We start from the raw sequence: 17,424 nt of genomic DNA on the forward strand, positions 1-17,424 counted from the left end.
ACAGCACTTTTTACACAAGTTACAGACTCCAGTTTGCAAGTATGTGAAATGTTATTTCAACAGGGGGTTTTCAAACAGTGAAACAACGCAGCACACATGCGTTACTGGCTCCTGTTTGCATTCAACAATTAAATGTTGGTGCGGAAAATTAGTTCGGTACACGTAACCACCACCCCAACATTGCTGAGAAACTTTGCGGCATCTGAAAAAGCATTCATAACCCCCTTTCTTCTCCCCGTGTCTAAAACCCTGCAACCACACTGGGCGATCTGATCTAGCAGGGCAAAAAAATTTGCCTGTGTAATCAGCGGGATGGTGTTACCACAGGTTCTGTGCAAAACACGCTGTATTTTGGAATACACACTGTAGAACCCCCCAGGCTTCCTTTTCTGATCTGAAAACATCAGATCTGCAATAATTTCACTCAAGCTATTGACATACACATCTATCTCTTTAACAAATTTAAGGACATTGGCATTCGACTCTTTGTTTTGCATATCAAGCTTTGTAGAGAGAAGTATGTAAAGCACTCTTAGTAAGAATTCAGACGTACTGTATACATTCGAAATTCTTCATTCTTCGGACGATGGCACACCCGGGTCTGTAAAACAGAGTGAAATCTGTATTCACATTTTACGTAGATCTTTTTTTTGCATCTGTAAAAATAAGAATAGTGTTTCTTTTGCAACTCATCAAAAGTCACGTCTACTAATTTTTCATCCAGCTGTTCAAGTGTGGTGTGTACATGCTCATATGGGGAGCGGTCCTCAATTATATTTTTTAGCAACTGTTTTATGCGCCGCTCAGTGTCATTTGTCATTTGTACGAACCCAGACACCGGGTGGTGTACAGAACAGCCGATAAAATTCGGGCTAAACTGAGAGACTTATAAATTTCTCAGTTTAGCGGCAAACGTCTTCAGACCCATCTGTGTAGCCGCCAGACAGGCATGTGTGACCCTGCTGCCCAGGATGGTCAATCAAACAGGCCGGGCAGTCATCAACCAGGACCCCCTTTAAACAGTGTTTGAAGATGCAATAAACTACTGCTTTCACAATCTGGGGCATAACATAGGGCTCATTAGGGACATAGGCATCAGCTTTATTAACATTTGGGCGAACACACAAGCATAGACACGAGACATTCACTTGTGCCGGTAGGCTGAAGATTGACCCGTCCACATCCTCTTTATTCTATTAAAGGAAAAAGAAAAGGAAGGCTTAACAAAATAGACATGCTTTGTACCTAAAATATCAAGCATTTAACGCACTTTTGAGCTAAGATTGTTCGTTAATATTTACCATTTGTAGCGTGGTATCATCGCTAGCACCTGGCAGTTCTTCAACATCTGGTACCCCAGCTGAACTCACACCCCCGCCGCTGTCACAGGGTGCAGAGAAGACCAAGTATTAAAACGACATACACTAAGCACCGATAAAACAAATCCACGATCAGAAAAAATATTTTAGCCGCCTACCTCTTCACTTTGTAGAGTAGCAGACCCCGTTGTTTTTTCACACAAAGAAGCCATCTCAGCACCTCCGTGGTGTCTGACAGCTCCAAGTACGCACTGCGACCCTGCCAGGCCGGAGCGTTTAAGAATATGCGCCAATGGTGTAACACGCCTACATAACACAAGACATTTTTCAATTGGTTGTGATGCTTTAAAACGCATCACAACATTGGTTGTGATGACCCCCCCCCTGATTTATCGAGAGCGAAAAGTATTCACATATCAGGAGACGGGCGGTGTGTAGGGGGTTAGTTAAAGGCTCTGGAATGCAGAGTGGAGGGGGAAACCTCCAGGGAAAGTTTACAAACATTTTAAATTCATGTAAAGTTTTCTAATTTACAAGCACCACATGTATTTCACGGAAAAATGTTCTTAACATCGCAGAGCGAAAAAATTAAAACCTCAAAACGTCAAGCTTGGTTTGTGAACACGTCCCTATAAAGAACAGATACATTTTCTTATAGCGTTAATAAAAAAAACATTTTGTTTGATAATATTCTTAGCGGTCTGTTGGTGAATCAAACACAGACACCGCGGCACATTTTCACCACGTTTAACAGCTATGAAATTTAGACACCATTGTATGTCTTTAAATAATATAGATTTTAACATTATAACGGTCTATATTCACTTATCAGTTTATAAGTTTTAAAGTATTAACACACAATGCAAACACAAATGATGTGTTTCCCCAGAAAATAAATTTTAAGCACGCGGGGTTGGTCTTAAAGTTTTTAAAATAACGTAATAAGACACAGTTTATTTTTAATATCACATTCGCGACAGCTTTTTCGAAAGTTTGAGATAAATTTCCACACATCGCAAGCGTAAAAGCCTTTAATGTATTAACAGGCAACAAATGATGGGGTGTTGTTTTTCATACTTTAACGGATTGGTCCTAAAGTTCTAAAATTGTTTCCCAGTAGAGATAATTTGTGATGTTATAATGTTTCTTTATTAGCCCTATACAATTTCTTGCATCAGGAATGCGTCTTTTCGCATACCCCAGCTTTTCTCCATGGAGACACAGAGACAGGGAGAGTAGCCTGGGGTCAGAGCGCAGGGTCTGCCATTGTACGGCACCCCTGGAGCAGTTAGGGTTAAGGGCCTTGCTCAGGGGCCCAACGGAGTAGGATTCCTCTGCCGGCCGCAGGATTTGAACCGGCAACCTTCCAGTCACAGGCGCAGATCCTTAGCCACAGAGCCATTGGAGACGGGTGGTGTGTGGGGGTTAGTTAAAGGCTCTGGAATGCAGAGTTGTGGGGGGGGGGAGAAACCCCCAGGAAAAGTTTACAAACATTTTAAATTAATGTAAAGTTTTCTAATTTACAAGCACACCATGTATTTCACGCAAAAATGTTCTTAACATTATTAAAAAATAAAACCTCAAAACGTCAAGCTTGGTTTGTGAACACGTCCCTATAAAGAACAGATACATTTTCTTATAGCGTTAATAAAAAATATTTTGTTTGATAACATTAGCGGTCTGTTGGTGAATCAAACACAGACACCGCGGCACATTTTCACCACGTTTAACAGATATGAAATTTAGACACCTTTGTGTGCCTTAAAATAATATAGATTTTAACATTATAACAGTCTTAAACGTTTTCTAAAATGTTTCTTAAAATAATTTCTACAGCCCAGTACGTGCACCCCCAACGATACCGAAGATTAATGGTTTTATGTGGGGGGGTTTCTTAGAAGAGTTTATTGGTTTGTGTATAAGTACCAGCGGTTTAACAGGCGAAGTTTTGGCTGCATTCCAATTCTTACAGTCTCACGTTATCGCCTAACTCGTCAGAATGGATCACGCCGATCAATTTTAACAGTCTGAAGATATTCTATTTACAGACTTAACACTGCTCGACTTGATAGACGAATTTCAGCGGTATGTATATCCGGCTTTTTGCGAGACAATTACAACGTCACGGTGCATGTCTCATGTTTGCTATAGTTACAAAATGTTGTATAATATTTGTATACTAGACAATATTGAATTATTATAATGGAATTACCAGGGAGTTGTTCCATAATGTGGTCGTGACTGTGTGTATCCATTCATTTCCATTACTCCCGAAAACCACAGCTGTAAAAAGGCCAGTTACCGCACAGCCCAACACTGGTGAGTAATTACGACAATGTTTTGAATAACGCTTTACGACCATGTGAGTCTTAAAGACACCGGGGTATATACTCCACACCAAAACTCGTATGTGTCTATTCCACAGACGCGGGCGAAGGGACAAGTTGCTACACATTTAAAAAACCTCGTTTGGGGTTTACAATCCCACCGCAAAACCTTGTGGAGACACATGCAGACACATTCACGTCGTACCAGAGGGTGCGGGGCATATTATCAGATCGCCTGAGAGAAGAGGTCGGTATTATATAAAACATTCTTTTAGGATGGCCATTTAAACGGTCTATAATAAAAATCCCCACCGTTTTTTTGGTAATTTGCTGTGTTGAGTTCTTTCACTAATGGTATTTTCCCACTCCGTGCAGACCCTGGACCTTCAAAAAATAAACTGCGACGAGCCAACACGTTAACTGGGTCAACGAGCTCAAAACGTCTGAAATCAACAAGCAAAGGTTAATATAATTTAAACGTGGTCAAGATGTGTTATGATCTACTTACGGCAAACGTTACTTCTTTTGTTAGGATGTTAATTCGCTGAAAGATCCTACTTTGCGTAGTTTTCTGTTTGGGAGTGTTATAAAACCTTATTTTAAAACTGCTTAGCTTTTAAAGTTAAAAGCGACTGGTCTGTGCGAGGGTCTATAGGCCATTAACCACGCCACTTGACCCAGTAGCGCCACCACAGCCGTAAAAGAAACCGGTGTAACAACATGTCTGGGTAACTTGTTCCATTCACCCACAGCCCAGTGTGTAAGGATGCACCACATGTGTGGCGTTTTTATCATAGTTATCGTAGTTTTCTGATTTTGACAGTTTAGATTTAATTGATTGTTGTGTTGAAAAGTCTTTTATTTTTATCACCATGAAGTTTTCTGATTTGAGATTTGGAGCATTGGCGTGGTAATAAAAAGTCTTTTATTTTTCACACAGCAGCTTGACGAGTGGCGAAACAAATGTGGCGGAAACGTCGGATCTTAAGGTGGTGACTGCATCGGAGACGGCTGTTAAGACGCTGACCAAAACCAGACGTGTCAAGCCTGCGGAGAGAAATCATAACGTGCCTAAAGACTTGGTGCTTGGTGATGTGGGAGACTCAGTGCGGTATATTGCAGACTTAGTATCAAAGGTGGGCACTAGTGAGGTGGATAAAAAGCGGTATTTAGAGAATCTAAGAGAGGCTTAAGCAAGTGCACATGCAGTGTTTCCAAAAACGATCCAGGTTTACACTGCTAGCCTCTTAGACGTTTTTTCTAAAGAGGATGTCGATCTAACCTTTGGATTTCACTACCTCGTAATGCTATTTTCATGGAGCAATGGTGAAGACCCACCGGGATAAATGACTAAACATGCGGTCTAAAAAGTGTTTAAAAGACCGACCGCTTGCCAACAGCAAGCGTTTGTACATAAATAAAATAATTAAACTGGCAAAAGCATGTTTGTTGAGTTGTCAAAGATTCAGAGAGAGGCATCAGATTTCCCAAGGGCCGCCCGAACCACGCAATGAGAATGCAGTGGTAGAAAATAACTTAAGGCCCGAGGGTGTTGTAGCAGAACAGGATGTCGGTAACCGAGAACCGGTTGTACTGAACGATCTGAATCAGGTTGGTGGCGGTGCAGGGGCGAATAGAGACCCCTTAGTTTTCCTGGAGCGTATACGTAGTTAGAACAGGTCTTATAATAATTTAAGAGCAACAGAGCACCATGAAGAATTTCGTTTTGTTAATCTCGACAGAATAACCTCGTATGTACAGGCTATAGACGCTGTGCATGGTGCAGTCCAGAGAATATTGGATGAACTTTCTCCAAACATCGGGGGGAATGATTTTGTACAGCTGCGTTTGACTGCGGGTGGTTTTAATAAACCCTTGTTCTCACGCAGGAGACACCCCGGAGAATTAAATGCTGTCGATTTTTTAAGCCACATCTCAGACCTCTTACAGAGCCACACAGAAGTTCTCACCGATGACAGGAATATGCAGGGGGGTGCCCGCTGAAGATTTAAGTCCGTTCTGTACAGCCGGGTAATTGCTCAGAAAAAGGCGCACCTTATCGACTTACATTACATGGGCGGTAATCTGTGTTTCACCTGGAGTGTGTACGGTTTGTTGAATGAAGGTTGTACCGATGGGGAAATATTACAGGGCGCTAAACGAATGCACAAAGAGTTGGGTTTTCCAGAGAATCAGACATTACCGCTTTTGAAAAACATTTAAAGGTGGTCATTAAAATTTTGTACCATGACCAGGGTGATTGGAAATATTTTACAGCGGGGCCCACACCACCAAATTCTAAAATACTTTTTGTTCTACTGCATGAAGAGCATTTTTATGGGGTTTTAAATATTAAAGGTTTTGTGGGGGCGGCGTATTTTTGCACTAACTGCCATGCGGCATATAGCCACAAGAACGCACACGCCTGTGTTAAAGCTTGTAAAACCTGTTTAGATCCCCAGTGTAGTGAAATTGATGCAGAAATTCAGAATTGCCTGACCTGTAAGGTCTTTTGTCGTAGCTCTCAGTGTTTGGCGAGACATTTGCGGAATGTGGCGATGGGTGTGAGTAAGTGTGAGCGCAGGGTCTTTTGTGAGAAATGTGGGGTTTATAACCTCGCAAGTCACAAATGTAAAGAGAAACTGTGCTCACGTTGTAACAACGTGATCGACACCCCAGACACACATTTTGGACAACCCCAAAATTCCAAACAAGTACATTTTTTTCGACTTTGAATGCATACAAGAAACAGGGACACACATACAGATGCAGCCATTAAAGTGTGCGGTACAGACACGTACCGCAGGTAATTGGCTGCGGTGTCGCGTATCATGACGCAAGATGACGCGGTACGTGATTGGTTGACCTACAGGGGCACTCATGGTCCGTTGGTCTGTTGTAGAAAGACTTACTATAAACGTCTTTACTGTGCCCGTTGTAGATATTGAATTTTACCACTGAAGGGAAATCTTAGTAGCTGAGTATAAAAAGAATAGGAGCATACTGTAACGCGTGTGAAGGCCATAAACGATATTAATTTTGGAACATAAACATACAGTATATAGCTGGTCTTGGTGCTTTAAAGAAAAAAAAATACACACCAGTATTCCATTTCTCCCTAAACATTTTAAGCTTCGAAGTCTTTAACTAACGTGATACCGGAGTCAACAAGCATACTTTTAGAATTTGATTAATAGGGAATATAATATGGAATCGCGTATCTAAAGAATTTAATAACGGTATGATAATATTCGTGTACTGCGACAGGGCTGTGTAGGGCTGTTTCGCCTCCCTGTTCATGGGAGTTGTCTTGTAGCCTACTGGTCTACGTGCGTGACTAACAACGCACAGGTTGTGTGTTCGAATCCAGCTGGTGCTGGACTTTTCTTTTAACAAACATTTATTCGAAAAAATAGAATAGTGATATTATGGACAATCAATTGACTTTTATATTTCAAAATATCGCAACATGATCGATTCTAAGTCATTTTTGATAACAATGAATAGTCACCTTCTTCCCTTCTGACAGCAGTTCCTGCTTCCATTGTGTGTGTGTGTTCAACAGAGTAAATTTTTATAGAGAAATGGAGGCTGGACAGTATGCGTTACAATATAAACATTTATATAGATTTAAATCGTGTTCTGATTTAAATCGCAAACGCGTGTTTAATTATGTGTTTTTTAATCATAATCAGGCTAATGCATTTCTACATTTTCTGTATGAACCAGCTTAGAGGTTCATACAGAAAGACAGCTTGTGTTTAAATTGAGTGTAAGGTAATTTATGCTTCTAAAGTCATGGTCAGCATTTATTATTGTACTGTGCTGTAAACTTTTTCTGTGCCTAGTCACATTATTTTATAGCGTTTTTATTGCGTTATTAAATCCGGTGGCGCTGTGTGTTAGTTTCCTGACTCCCATGTCACATGGTCTGTGATTGAATCCCATGGAACTATGACTTTATTTTTTAACAAACATTTCTTTGAAAAATTGAAACGTTTCCCTTAAATAAACTTTATTTTATATAGCGTTTTAAGCGAATAGGTAATTAGATTGCTCATAAACCTAATCGCTTTTTCTACATAAACACAGCGTGATTGCTCTCTGAAAATGCTTTTCCTTTATATTTAGGCTCAGACTTCAACTATAAATCGTATTATTATAAACTTTCTTGGAAAAATGTATTTTATGTAAACCATGTTTGCTATTAATCCATTTAGGGCTAAAATACGTTCATTGTCTTCCAATCGAGTCGAGTTGACATTGGAAGCTTGCCACTCCCGGACTGTTAACCCAATGCATTAGCATGTTAAAGCAATTCTATTGAGGGAGGAGCCCAGCTACCACTTAACACTGTACTTCCTACTTTGAAAATACCTGTGAAACCGGTTTAATTCCAGCGAAAGACACCTCCCCCCCCCCTCAAAAACCCAGTAAGCAGTAATGCTTTAAGTTGAAAATCGAGGTAGATTTTGAGGATGATAAAGAGGATAAACTGGGATGGGAGGAGGGTTTGGTTTTGCATAAGGGGCGAGATTATGATAATTGGAGGAATTTGCGAGAGTATAATGGTTTGATATATTTGATTTTGTATTGTGGTCGTTATCTATGTTTTTGGTTGGTATTATGTTTATATGCTTGTTTTTGTTGGTTGGCCAATCACCATTCTGAAGCCGTACCATAATCTCTGGTATGGGGAGACCCCAGAATTCTGTCCCATAGTTTAGACAGATGATAGATACTTTTATTGATCCCGTGAGGGAAATAAAGTAAATCATTTTCATTTTAGGAAATTACTAAACGCTCGGTTAAAAGCAAAGGAGATTGTCTGTTATAGTGGACATAAAAACAAGAGTTCACTGGCATTATATACAGTGCCTTGCGAAAGTATTCGGCCCCCTTGAACTTTTCAACCTTTTGCCACATTTCAGGCTTCAAACATAAAGATATAAATTTTTTATTTTATGTGAAGAATCACCAACAAGTGGGACACAATTGTGAAGTGGAACGAAATCTATTGGATTTTTGAAACTTTTTTAACTAATAAAAAAATGAAAAGTGGGGCGTGCAAAATTATTCGGCCCCTTTACTTTCAGTGCAGCAAACTCACTCCAGAAGTTCAGCGAGGATCTCTGAATGATCCAATGTTGTCCTAAATGACTGATGGTGATAAATAGAATCCACCTGTGTGTAATCAAGTCTCTGTATAAATGCACCTGCTCTGTGATAGTCTCAAGGTTCTGTTGAAAGCGCAGAGAGCATCATGAAGACCAAGGAACACACCAGGCAGGTCCGTAATACTGTTGTGGAGAAGTTTAAAGCCGGATTTGGATACAAAAAGATTTCCCAAGCTTCAAACATCCCAAGGAGCACTGTGCAAGCGATCATCTTGAAATGGAAGGAGTATCAGACCACTGCAAATCTACCAAGACCTGGCCGTCCCTCTAAACTTTCAGCTCAGACAAGGAGAAGACTGATCAGAGATGCAGCCAAGAGGCCCATGATCACTCTGGATGAACTGCAGAGAACTACAGCTGAGGTGGGAGAGTCTGTCCATAGGACAACAATCAGTCTTACACTGCACAAATCTGGCCTTTATGGAAGAGTGGCAAGAAGAAAGCCATTTCTCAAAGATATCCATAAAAAGTCTCGTCTAAAGTTTGCCACAAGCCACCTGGGAGACACCCCAAACATGTGGAAAAAGGTGCTCTGGTCAGATGAAACCAAAATCGAACTTTTTGGCCACAATGCAAAACGATATGTTTGGCGTAAAAGCAACACAGCTCATCACCCTCAACACACCATCCCCACTGTCAAACATGGTGGTGGCAGCATCATGGTTTGGGCCTGCTTTTCTTCAGCAGGGACAGGGAAGATGGTTAAAATTGAGGGGAAGATGGATGCAGCCAAATACAGGACCATTCTGGATGAAAACCTGTTGGAGTCTGCAAAAGACCTGAAACTGGGACGGAGATTTATCTTCCAACAAGACAATGATCCCAAACATACAGCAAAATCTACAAAGGAATGGTTCACAAATAAACGTATCCAGGTGTTTGAATGGCCAAGTCAAAGTCCAGACCTGAATCCAATCGAGAATCTGTGGAAAGAGCTGAAAACTGCTGTTCACAAAGGCTCTCCATCCAACCTCACTGAGCTCGAGCTATTTTGCAAGGAAGAATGGGCAAGAATTTCAGTCTCTCGATGTGCAAAACTGATAGAGACATACCCCAAGCGACTTGCAGCTGTAATCGCAGCAAAAGGTGGCTCTACAAAGTATTAACGCAAGGGGGCCGAATAATTTTGCACGCCCCACTTTTCATTTTTTTATTAGTTAAAAAAGTTTCAAAAATCCAATAGATTTCGTTCCACTTCACAATTGTGTCCCACTTGTTGGTGATTCTTCACATAAAATAAAAAATTTATATCTTTATGTTTGAAGCCTGAAATGTGGCAAAAGGTTGAAAAGTTCAAGGGGGCCGAATACTTTCGCAAGGCACTGTAATTATACGAATTACACGAATATAATTATATCTTATTAATTTCTTGAGATACGTGATTCTTTTAATACAGTCTTTGCTGTGCTCTAGAGGATCCTTGTGATATTTCGAGCTCTGGTTGAATGATAAGTGTCACAGTTTAAATCATTTTCGTAGTTAGAAATTATGGAACGCTCTGTTAAAAGCAAGGGAGTTTTTATGTCCGTTGCAGTTCTTTTGCAACCTGAATATAATTATATCGTTATTAATTTCTTGAGATACGTGATTCCATATTATATTCCCTTTTAATCAAATTATAAAAGTATGCTTGTTGACTCCGGTATCACGTTAGTTAAAGATTTTGATGCTTAAAATGTTTACGGAGAAATGAAATACTGGTGTGCATGTTTTCTTTAATGTTCCGAGACCAGCCATATACTGTATGTTTAAGTTCCAAAATTAATATCGTTTATGGACTTCACACGCGTTGCAGTATGCTCCTATTCTTTTTATGCTCAGGCACTAAGATTTCCCTTCTGCTTTGTGTAAGGATGGTATCAAAAGCAATCTTAAGTGGTGAGAAAGCTGTGCTCAATGTATTTAAGGGACTTAAAAGTAAAAGGAGATGCTTCATATTGCTTGACTAATTTTAAAAACGAAGATATAAATGCAGACGCTCCCTCGTTTCGCTGCTCTGGTACGCCGGCTCTTACACAGTGCCTGTCGGCCGTAAGCGTTACAATATACATACCCAACACTGCTTGTACCCATCTGTCATGCAAATAAAACACCTTGAATTGAATTGAATTGAGGGGAGAAGGGGGGAATACTAAAGCCAATACTGGCTCAATACCCTCAATGGGCTTTGACGTGCTAATGCGTTGGTTTAACAGTCCGGGTGTGGCAAGCTTCCAATGTCAACTCGACTCGATTGGAAGACAATGAACGTATTTTAGCCCTAAATGAATTAATAGCAAGCATGGTTTACATAAAATACATTTTTCCAAGAAAGTTTATAATAATACGATCTATAGTTGAAATCTGAGCCTACTGTAAATATAAAGGAAAAGCATTTTCAGAGAGCAATCACGCTGTGTTTATGTAGAAAAAGCGATTAGGTTTATGAGAAATCTAATTACCTATTCGCTTAAAACGCTATATAAAATAAAGTTTATTTAGAGATGAATGATCAGTGTTGCAGTTTAAATAATTTTTGTAGGAGGGCTTGGACAGATTCCAAGTGCATTTTTGCAATTTATGTTGCATTGTCCAATGTTCTGTTGTAATACAGGCTAGAATACAGTTACAGTAGTCTAAGCTTTATCAGCCTATTTAAAATATATTTTTTGAATCCCGGGCGGAACACACTCCATAGAAATCAGTGCTTTTATACAGTATATCGCCTTTAAACACATATATTTAAACACACGTTTACGATTTAAATCAAAACGCGATTCAAATCAATATAAATGTATATTTTGTAACGCATAGGTGACTATTCATTGTTATTAAAAAGACTTAAATTCGATCATGTCGTGATATTTAGAAATATAAATTTGTTTGGTGCGAGTGAGGTTTTATTTAATCTCTGACCAAGGGAAACGTTTCAATTTTTCAAAGAAATGTTTGTTAAAAAATAAAGTCATAGTTCCATGGGAACTAGTGTGTGTTAGTCAGGAAACTAACACACAGCGCCACCGGATTTAATAACGCAATAAAAACACTATAAAATAACGTGACTAGAACAGAAAACGTTTACAGCACAGTACAATAATAAATGGGAACTAGTGTGTGTTAGTCAGGAAACTAACACACAGCGCCACCGGATTTAATAGCGCAATAAAAACGCTATAAAATAACGTGACTAGGGACAGAAAAGGTTTACAGCACAGTCAATAATAAATGCTGACCATGACTTTAGAAGCATAAATTACCTTACACTCAATTTAAACACAAGCTGTCTTTCTGTATGAACCGCTAAGCTGGTTCATACAGAAAATGTAGAAATGCATTAGCCTGATTATGATTAAAAAACACATAATTAAACACGCGTTTGCGATTTAAATCAGAACATGATTTAAATCAATATAAATGTTTATATTGTAACGCATACTGTCCAGCCTCCATTTCTCTATAAAAATTTACTCTGTTGCACACACACACAATAGAAGCAGGAACCGCTGTCAGAAGGGAAGAAGGTGACTATTCATTGTTATCAAAAATGACTTAGAATCGATCATGTTGCGATATTTTGAAATATAAAAGTCAATTGATTGTCCATAATATCGCTATTCTATTTATTCGAAGAAATGTTTGTTAAAAGAAAAGTCCAGCACCAGCTGGATTCGAACACACAACCTGTGCGTTGTTAGTCACACACGTAGACCAGTAGGCTACAAGACAACTCGCATGAACAGGGAGGCGAAACAGCCCTACACAGCCCTGTCGCAGTACACGAATATAATCATACCGTTATTAAATTCTTTAGATATGCGATTCCATATTATATTGGCAGAAAAGCTTAAAACTACCACTTTTTCACATGCTATTTCACACACTAGTTAAATACTTCGATGCTTAAAATCGTTAGGGAGAAATGGAATACCGGTGTGTATTTTTCCTTTAAAGTACCGATTTCTGGAATCTGACTGGCTGACACCCTTCTGAAGTGGTTCCATAAAATCTGGTATACGGAAAAGAAAGCGTTGATAAATACAAGTGTCTTTTAATACACTCTTTGCTGTGCTCTTGAGGATCCTTGTGATATTTTGAGCTCTAGTTGAATGATAAGTGTCGCATTTTAAATCATTTTCGTAGTTAGAAATTATGAAATGCCCTGTTAAAAGCAAGGAAGTTTTTATGCCCGTTGAAGTAAAACAAAATGCCTGACAAAGTATGGCTTGGACAGATTCCAAGTGCTTGTACAAATGTGCTAAAGAAATTATACTTTGAGTATACAGCTTGTCCAAAGCCATCCATTATTAATACTATTAGTAATATCTTCAGTAATGGCTCTGATGCATAAATATTTCTGATAAAGGTAGGTTGTGTACTTTTGTCCAACTGAGCAATCTTGCTTTCATAAAATATACCAACATTTTAATGACTGATGATTAACATGCTGTAATACACAGTTCAAAATTAAAAGCTCAAATGCTGTGCATGAGAGGTTAAGCTCCCCCTGGCGGTTTTACAAGGTGACGCCGGATAGTTTCCGGCAGAGCATCAAAGACACGCGATTAACCACGTGATACCGCGACACGCCCACCGGGGTATGCCGCGAAATACCTCACCCATTTTGAATGGCTGCATCTGTACCAAATTATGTCCACGCCCTTCATATTGACAATAAACGAAGCTGGGAATTTTATGGTGAAACTTGTCTAAAGGATTTTGTATGTAAATTTATCGATAGACATTTAAAAAACCATACGTTCATATCGCACAATGGCAAGGGATATGACAATTACCTAGTGATCAGACAGTTGTTAGCTGAAAAGATGGACGTTGAACTAATTAATCAGGGTGGTAAGATAATGTGTATGACTATAAAAGCTCTGAACATCAGATTTATCGATTCTTTAAACTTTCTGCCTATGAAATTAAACAAACTGCCGGCCGCCATGGGGTTCCCCGGGTGTAAGGGTCATTTTCCACACTTGATGAACACTTCATAAAACCAAAATTATGTCGGACTGATGTCGCCGCCAGAACTTTACGGCATTAACTACATGCTGCCGAGCGAGAAAGCCGAGTTTTTGGTTTGGTATGAAGAATGCAGGGGAAGTGTGTTTAACTTACAGAGAGAGTTGAAATGTTACTGCCAGTTGGATGTGGCAATTCGAAGAGAAGGCTGTATCAGGTTTCGGGACGAGGTCATGAATATGACCAGACAGACATGCGTGACTGAGTCAGGGGCCGCCTGCGTTGTGTGCATCGACCCCTTTCAGTTTGTGACCATCGCTAGTGTCTGCATGGCCATGTTCAGACTTATGTTTTTACAGGAAGAGACGATTGCCTTGCTACCCCATGACAATTACCACCACCAGCAAAAACGATTTTCTACACCCAGCATTCAATGGTTTATGTACATCGAACACACAGAGCGCGTTAAAATCCAACACGCGTTAACCACGGCCGGTGAGTTCATATTTTCTGGACGGTTATGCTGTAATTGACGGAGTGCCGACAGTCTTTGAGTTCAACGGTTGCTTTTTTCACGGTTGTAGTGTTTGTTATTGTGAGAACGATTTTAATCCGCTGACAAACACTACTTTTGGCTGGTTGTACAGAAAGACGATGGTTGAAATTAATTTTCTCAAAATGAGAGGTTTTAACGTGCGTGTTTTGTGGGAGCACGAGTTCAGAGACACGCTTGTAAAAAATTGGGGTTTGGCTAAATTTCTAACAGCTGCGCAGTTACCAGAGCCTCTGCAACCTCGCGAGTCACTTTTTGGGGGGAGAACAAATGCGATTTGTTTGCATTACACAGCGCAGCCCAGTGAAAAAATTCATTACTATGATTTCACCAGTCTGTATCCGTTTGTGAACAAAACTAAAAAATACCCACTGGGGCACCCCCGAATAATATATAACAACTTTGGAGATTTAAAACGGTATTTCGGTTAAGCGAAGGTGAAAGTTTACCCACCCAGACGTTTGTACTTTCCAGTTATTCCAACCAAAATTGACAAAAAACTGTTTTTCACACTGTGTCGTACGTGTGCTGAAACAAAACAGACCACCCCCTGTGAGCACGGTGATGAAGATCGCGCCTTGACTGATGTCTGGTGCACCCCTGAATTACAGATGGCCTTAGATCTGGGGTATAGAGTGTGTAAAATTGACTAAATTTGGCATTTCGAAAAGGTCTCACACGATCTTTTATACCGACTACATCAAACTGCATCTGAAAGGGAAACAGGAAGCTTCGGGGTTTCCAGAGTGGTGTACAGATGTCGCGAAACATCAAAGATATATCCGCGAATATTATGAAAAAGAGGGTGTCCGGTTGGACCCCGGCAACATTAAAAAGAATCCGGCCAAAAGACAGCTTTCAAAAATTGCCTTGAACAGTTTGTGGGGGAAGTATGGACAAAGAGACAATTTACCACAGACCACCATTGTGAGAAACCCCGATGAATTGTTCAGGTACTTATTTACGCCATATCATGAGGTGTCAGCCTGCGAGTTTATCGATGAAAACACAGCCTGTGTTACGTGGAAACACACTAAACACCGCTATACAGGCCATTCAAACACTAACATTTTCATCGCTAGCTTTACAACCGCCTATGCCCGCTTGGAGTTATACAATCTGCTAAATGCTTTGCAAGGCCTCTGTCTCTACCATGACACAGATTCCGTTATCTTTGTGAGCCAGGAGGGTGAGTGGAATCCGGAACTGGGTGACTTCTTGGGTGAGCTGACCCGCGAAATCGCTGCTGGACAACACATCACCAAGTTTGTGTCAACAGGACCCAAGTCGTACGGGTACAAACTGTCTGGAGGGAAAGCCTGTTTAAAGGTAAAAGGCATTACGCTCAATGTGAACAATTGTGAAAAAGTTAACTTTGAGAGTCTGCGGGACTTGGTTTTTGACTATTGTGTTAACCCTGGGAATTTAAACACATTTCTATTCAACAGCCGATGATCGTGCGTGTTAAAAAGGATTGGCGCATTGAGACCCGGACCTTAAAGAAAACACAGAAGGTGGTGGACGACAAGCGGGTGCTGCAAGAAAATTTGACATCGTTGCCCTACGGATATTAACACGATGGATGTCAGGTTAAAACACCCTTTTTCATGCATTTTGTCTGGACCCTTGAATTGTGGTAAAAGTTATTTTATAAAACAGCTCTTGGAGAGCGGTGATACCATTATGACTCGTAAACCCGAAAACATAGTCTGGTGTTACAGCTGCTGGCAACCTCTATACGCTGAGTTGCTTGTGAAATTTCCATACATTCAGTTTATAGAAGGACCACCGACGTTGTTTTCCGACGACCAGCTACTGCTGCCGGGTAGAGTAAATTTGATTATAGTTGATGATTTGATGGAGTCTGCGTGTGAAAATAATGAGATAGAAAAAGCTTTTACCAAATACGTACACTACCGAAACCTCAGCATCATGTATATCGTCCAAAATGTGTTTTGTCAAGGTCGGAAAAGTAGAACCATCGCGTTAAATACAAAGTACATGGTGCTGTTTAAAAACCCTAGAGATAAACTACAGATTACAACCCTGTCCCAGCAGATGTACCCCGGTAAAGACAAATTATTTTTGGAAGCGTTCGATGACGCTACTAATAAACCTTTCGGTTACTTGTTGGTGGATTTAAATGCCGACACCCCAGACGACTATCGCTTGTGAACAGGTCTTTTCCCCCTAGATGTACCCACGGCTTATGTATTTAAAAAATCTAAAAGTCGGTGATCTCGCAACCACAGACTCAGTCGAAAAAACACGTTCGGGGCGTCGTCATGTCTTCACGCGTTCGGAGAAACCTGACTCTCTTAAATTTTCTGGTAAAAGCACCTCCCAAGCAGTGGAAAGCTATTCTCTGCGGGGCTACAAATGATCTTGTACAGGCTATAGCTGAAATCGCCTTGAATACCTTGAAAGGGAATATACCGTTATCTGCTAAGCAGTTTGGGACCCTGAAGAGAAAGCGTAAGCTTATAGAGACTTTGAATCGAAAGGGTCTTTCTCTTAAAAGAAAGAGACTCTTGGTGAACCAGTCCGGTGGTTTTACTGGGACCCTGTTGAGTATTGCAGTACCACTGATTACGGGGATTCTACAACGTCAATAATGGAGCACGCTGAAAAAATGTACCTAGTACCTCAGAAACAGCTCGATCGACTCCGAGAGTGGTCTGGGTTCGAAAGCGATGTAAGAAAAATAACAACCCGTCGGCTGGATGATGAAATGTGTGACATTTTTCAGAACTCGCATCTGGCCGAATATGAAAAAGTGAAATTGTACAGCCAGGTGTTACAACGGTATTTGACATTAGTACGCCAGGAGACTTCCGAAAAGGGGACTTTAACCGTTGTACTACCGGAAAATGCACCCACCAAACGATCACCCACGTTAGCACAATGCCATCATCGAGCGACGCTGACTTTGGGTATATTTTGGACAGCGTGTCTCAGCGGTTCCGGAGAAATGCCGAGATATTGTTAAAGACCATGGCCCGCAATGAACCATTAATAGCCTGGAATGAAAAGGGGGAATTTGTGCAATTTGTACAAGGGGGTACCCGTTGAGGGCTCTCACATGATTAATCTTGTCAGGG

At 40.4% G+C, this 17,424-nt stretch overlaps 1 long non-coding RNA gene across 1 annotated transcript; it reads right to left on the minus strand.

Moving 5' to 3' along the window:
- Window positions 1–1,180: 1,180 nt before the first annotated feature.
- Window positions 1,181–3,596, minus strand: LOC138241285 (uncharacterized). Its single transcript, XR_011190499.1, has 3 exons — window positions 3,532–3,596; window positions 1,478–1,578; window positions 1,181–1,380 (listed from the first exon to the last, which is right to left on the minus strand). It is a non-coding gene; the product is annotated as an uncharacterized lncRNA (long non-coding RNA).
- Window positions 3,597–17,424: the final 13,828 nt, after the last annotated feature.

Source organism: Lepisosteus oculatus, chromosome 1 (genome assembly GCF_040954835.1).
Source record: "Lepisosteus oculatus isolate fLepOcu1 chromosome 1, fLepOcu1.hap2, whole genome shotgun sequence".
NCBI lineage: Eukaryota > Metazoa > Chordata > Actinopteri > Semionotiformes > Lepisosteidae > Lepisosteus > Lepisosteus oculatus.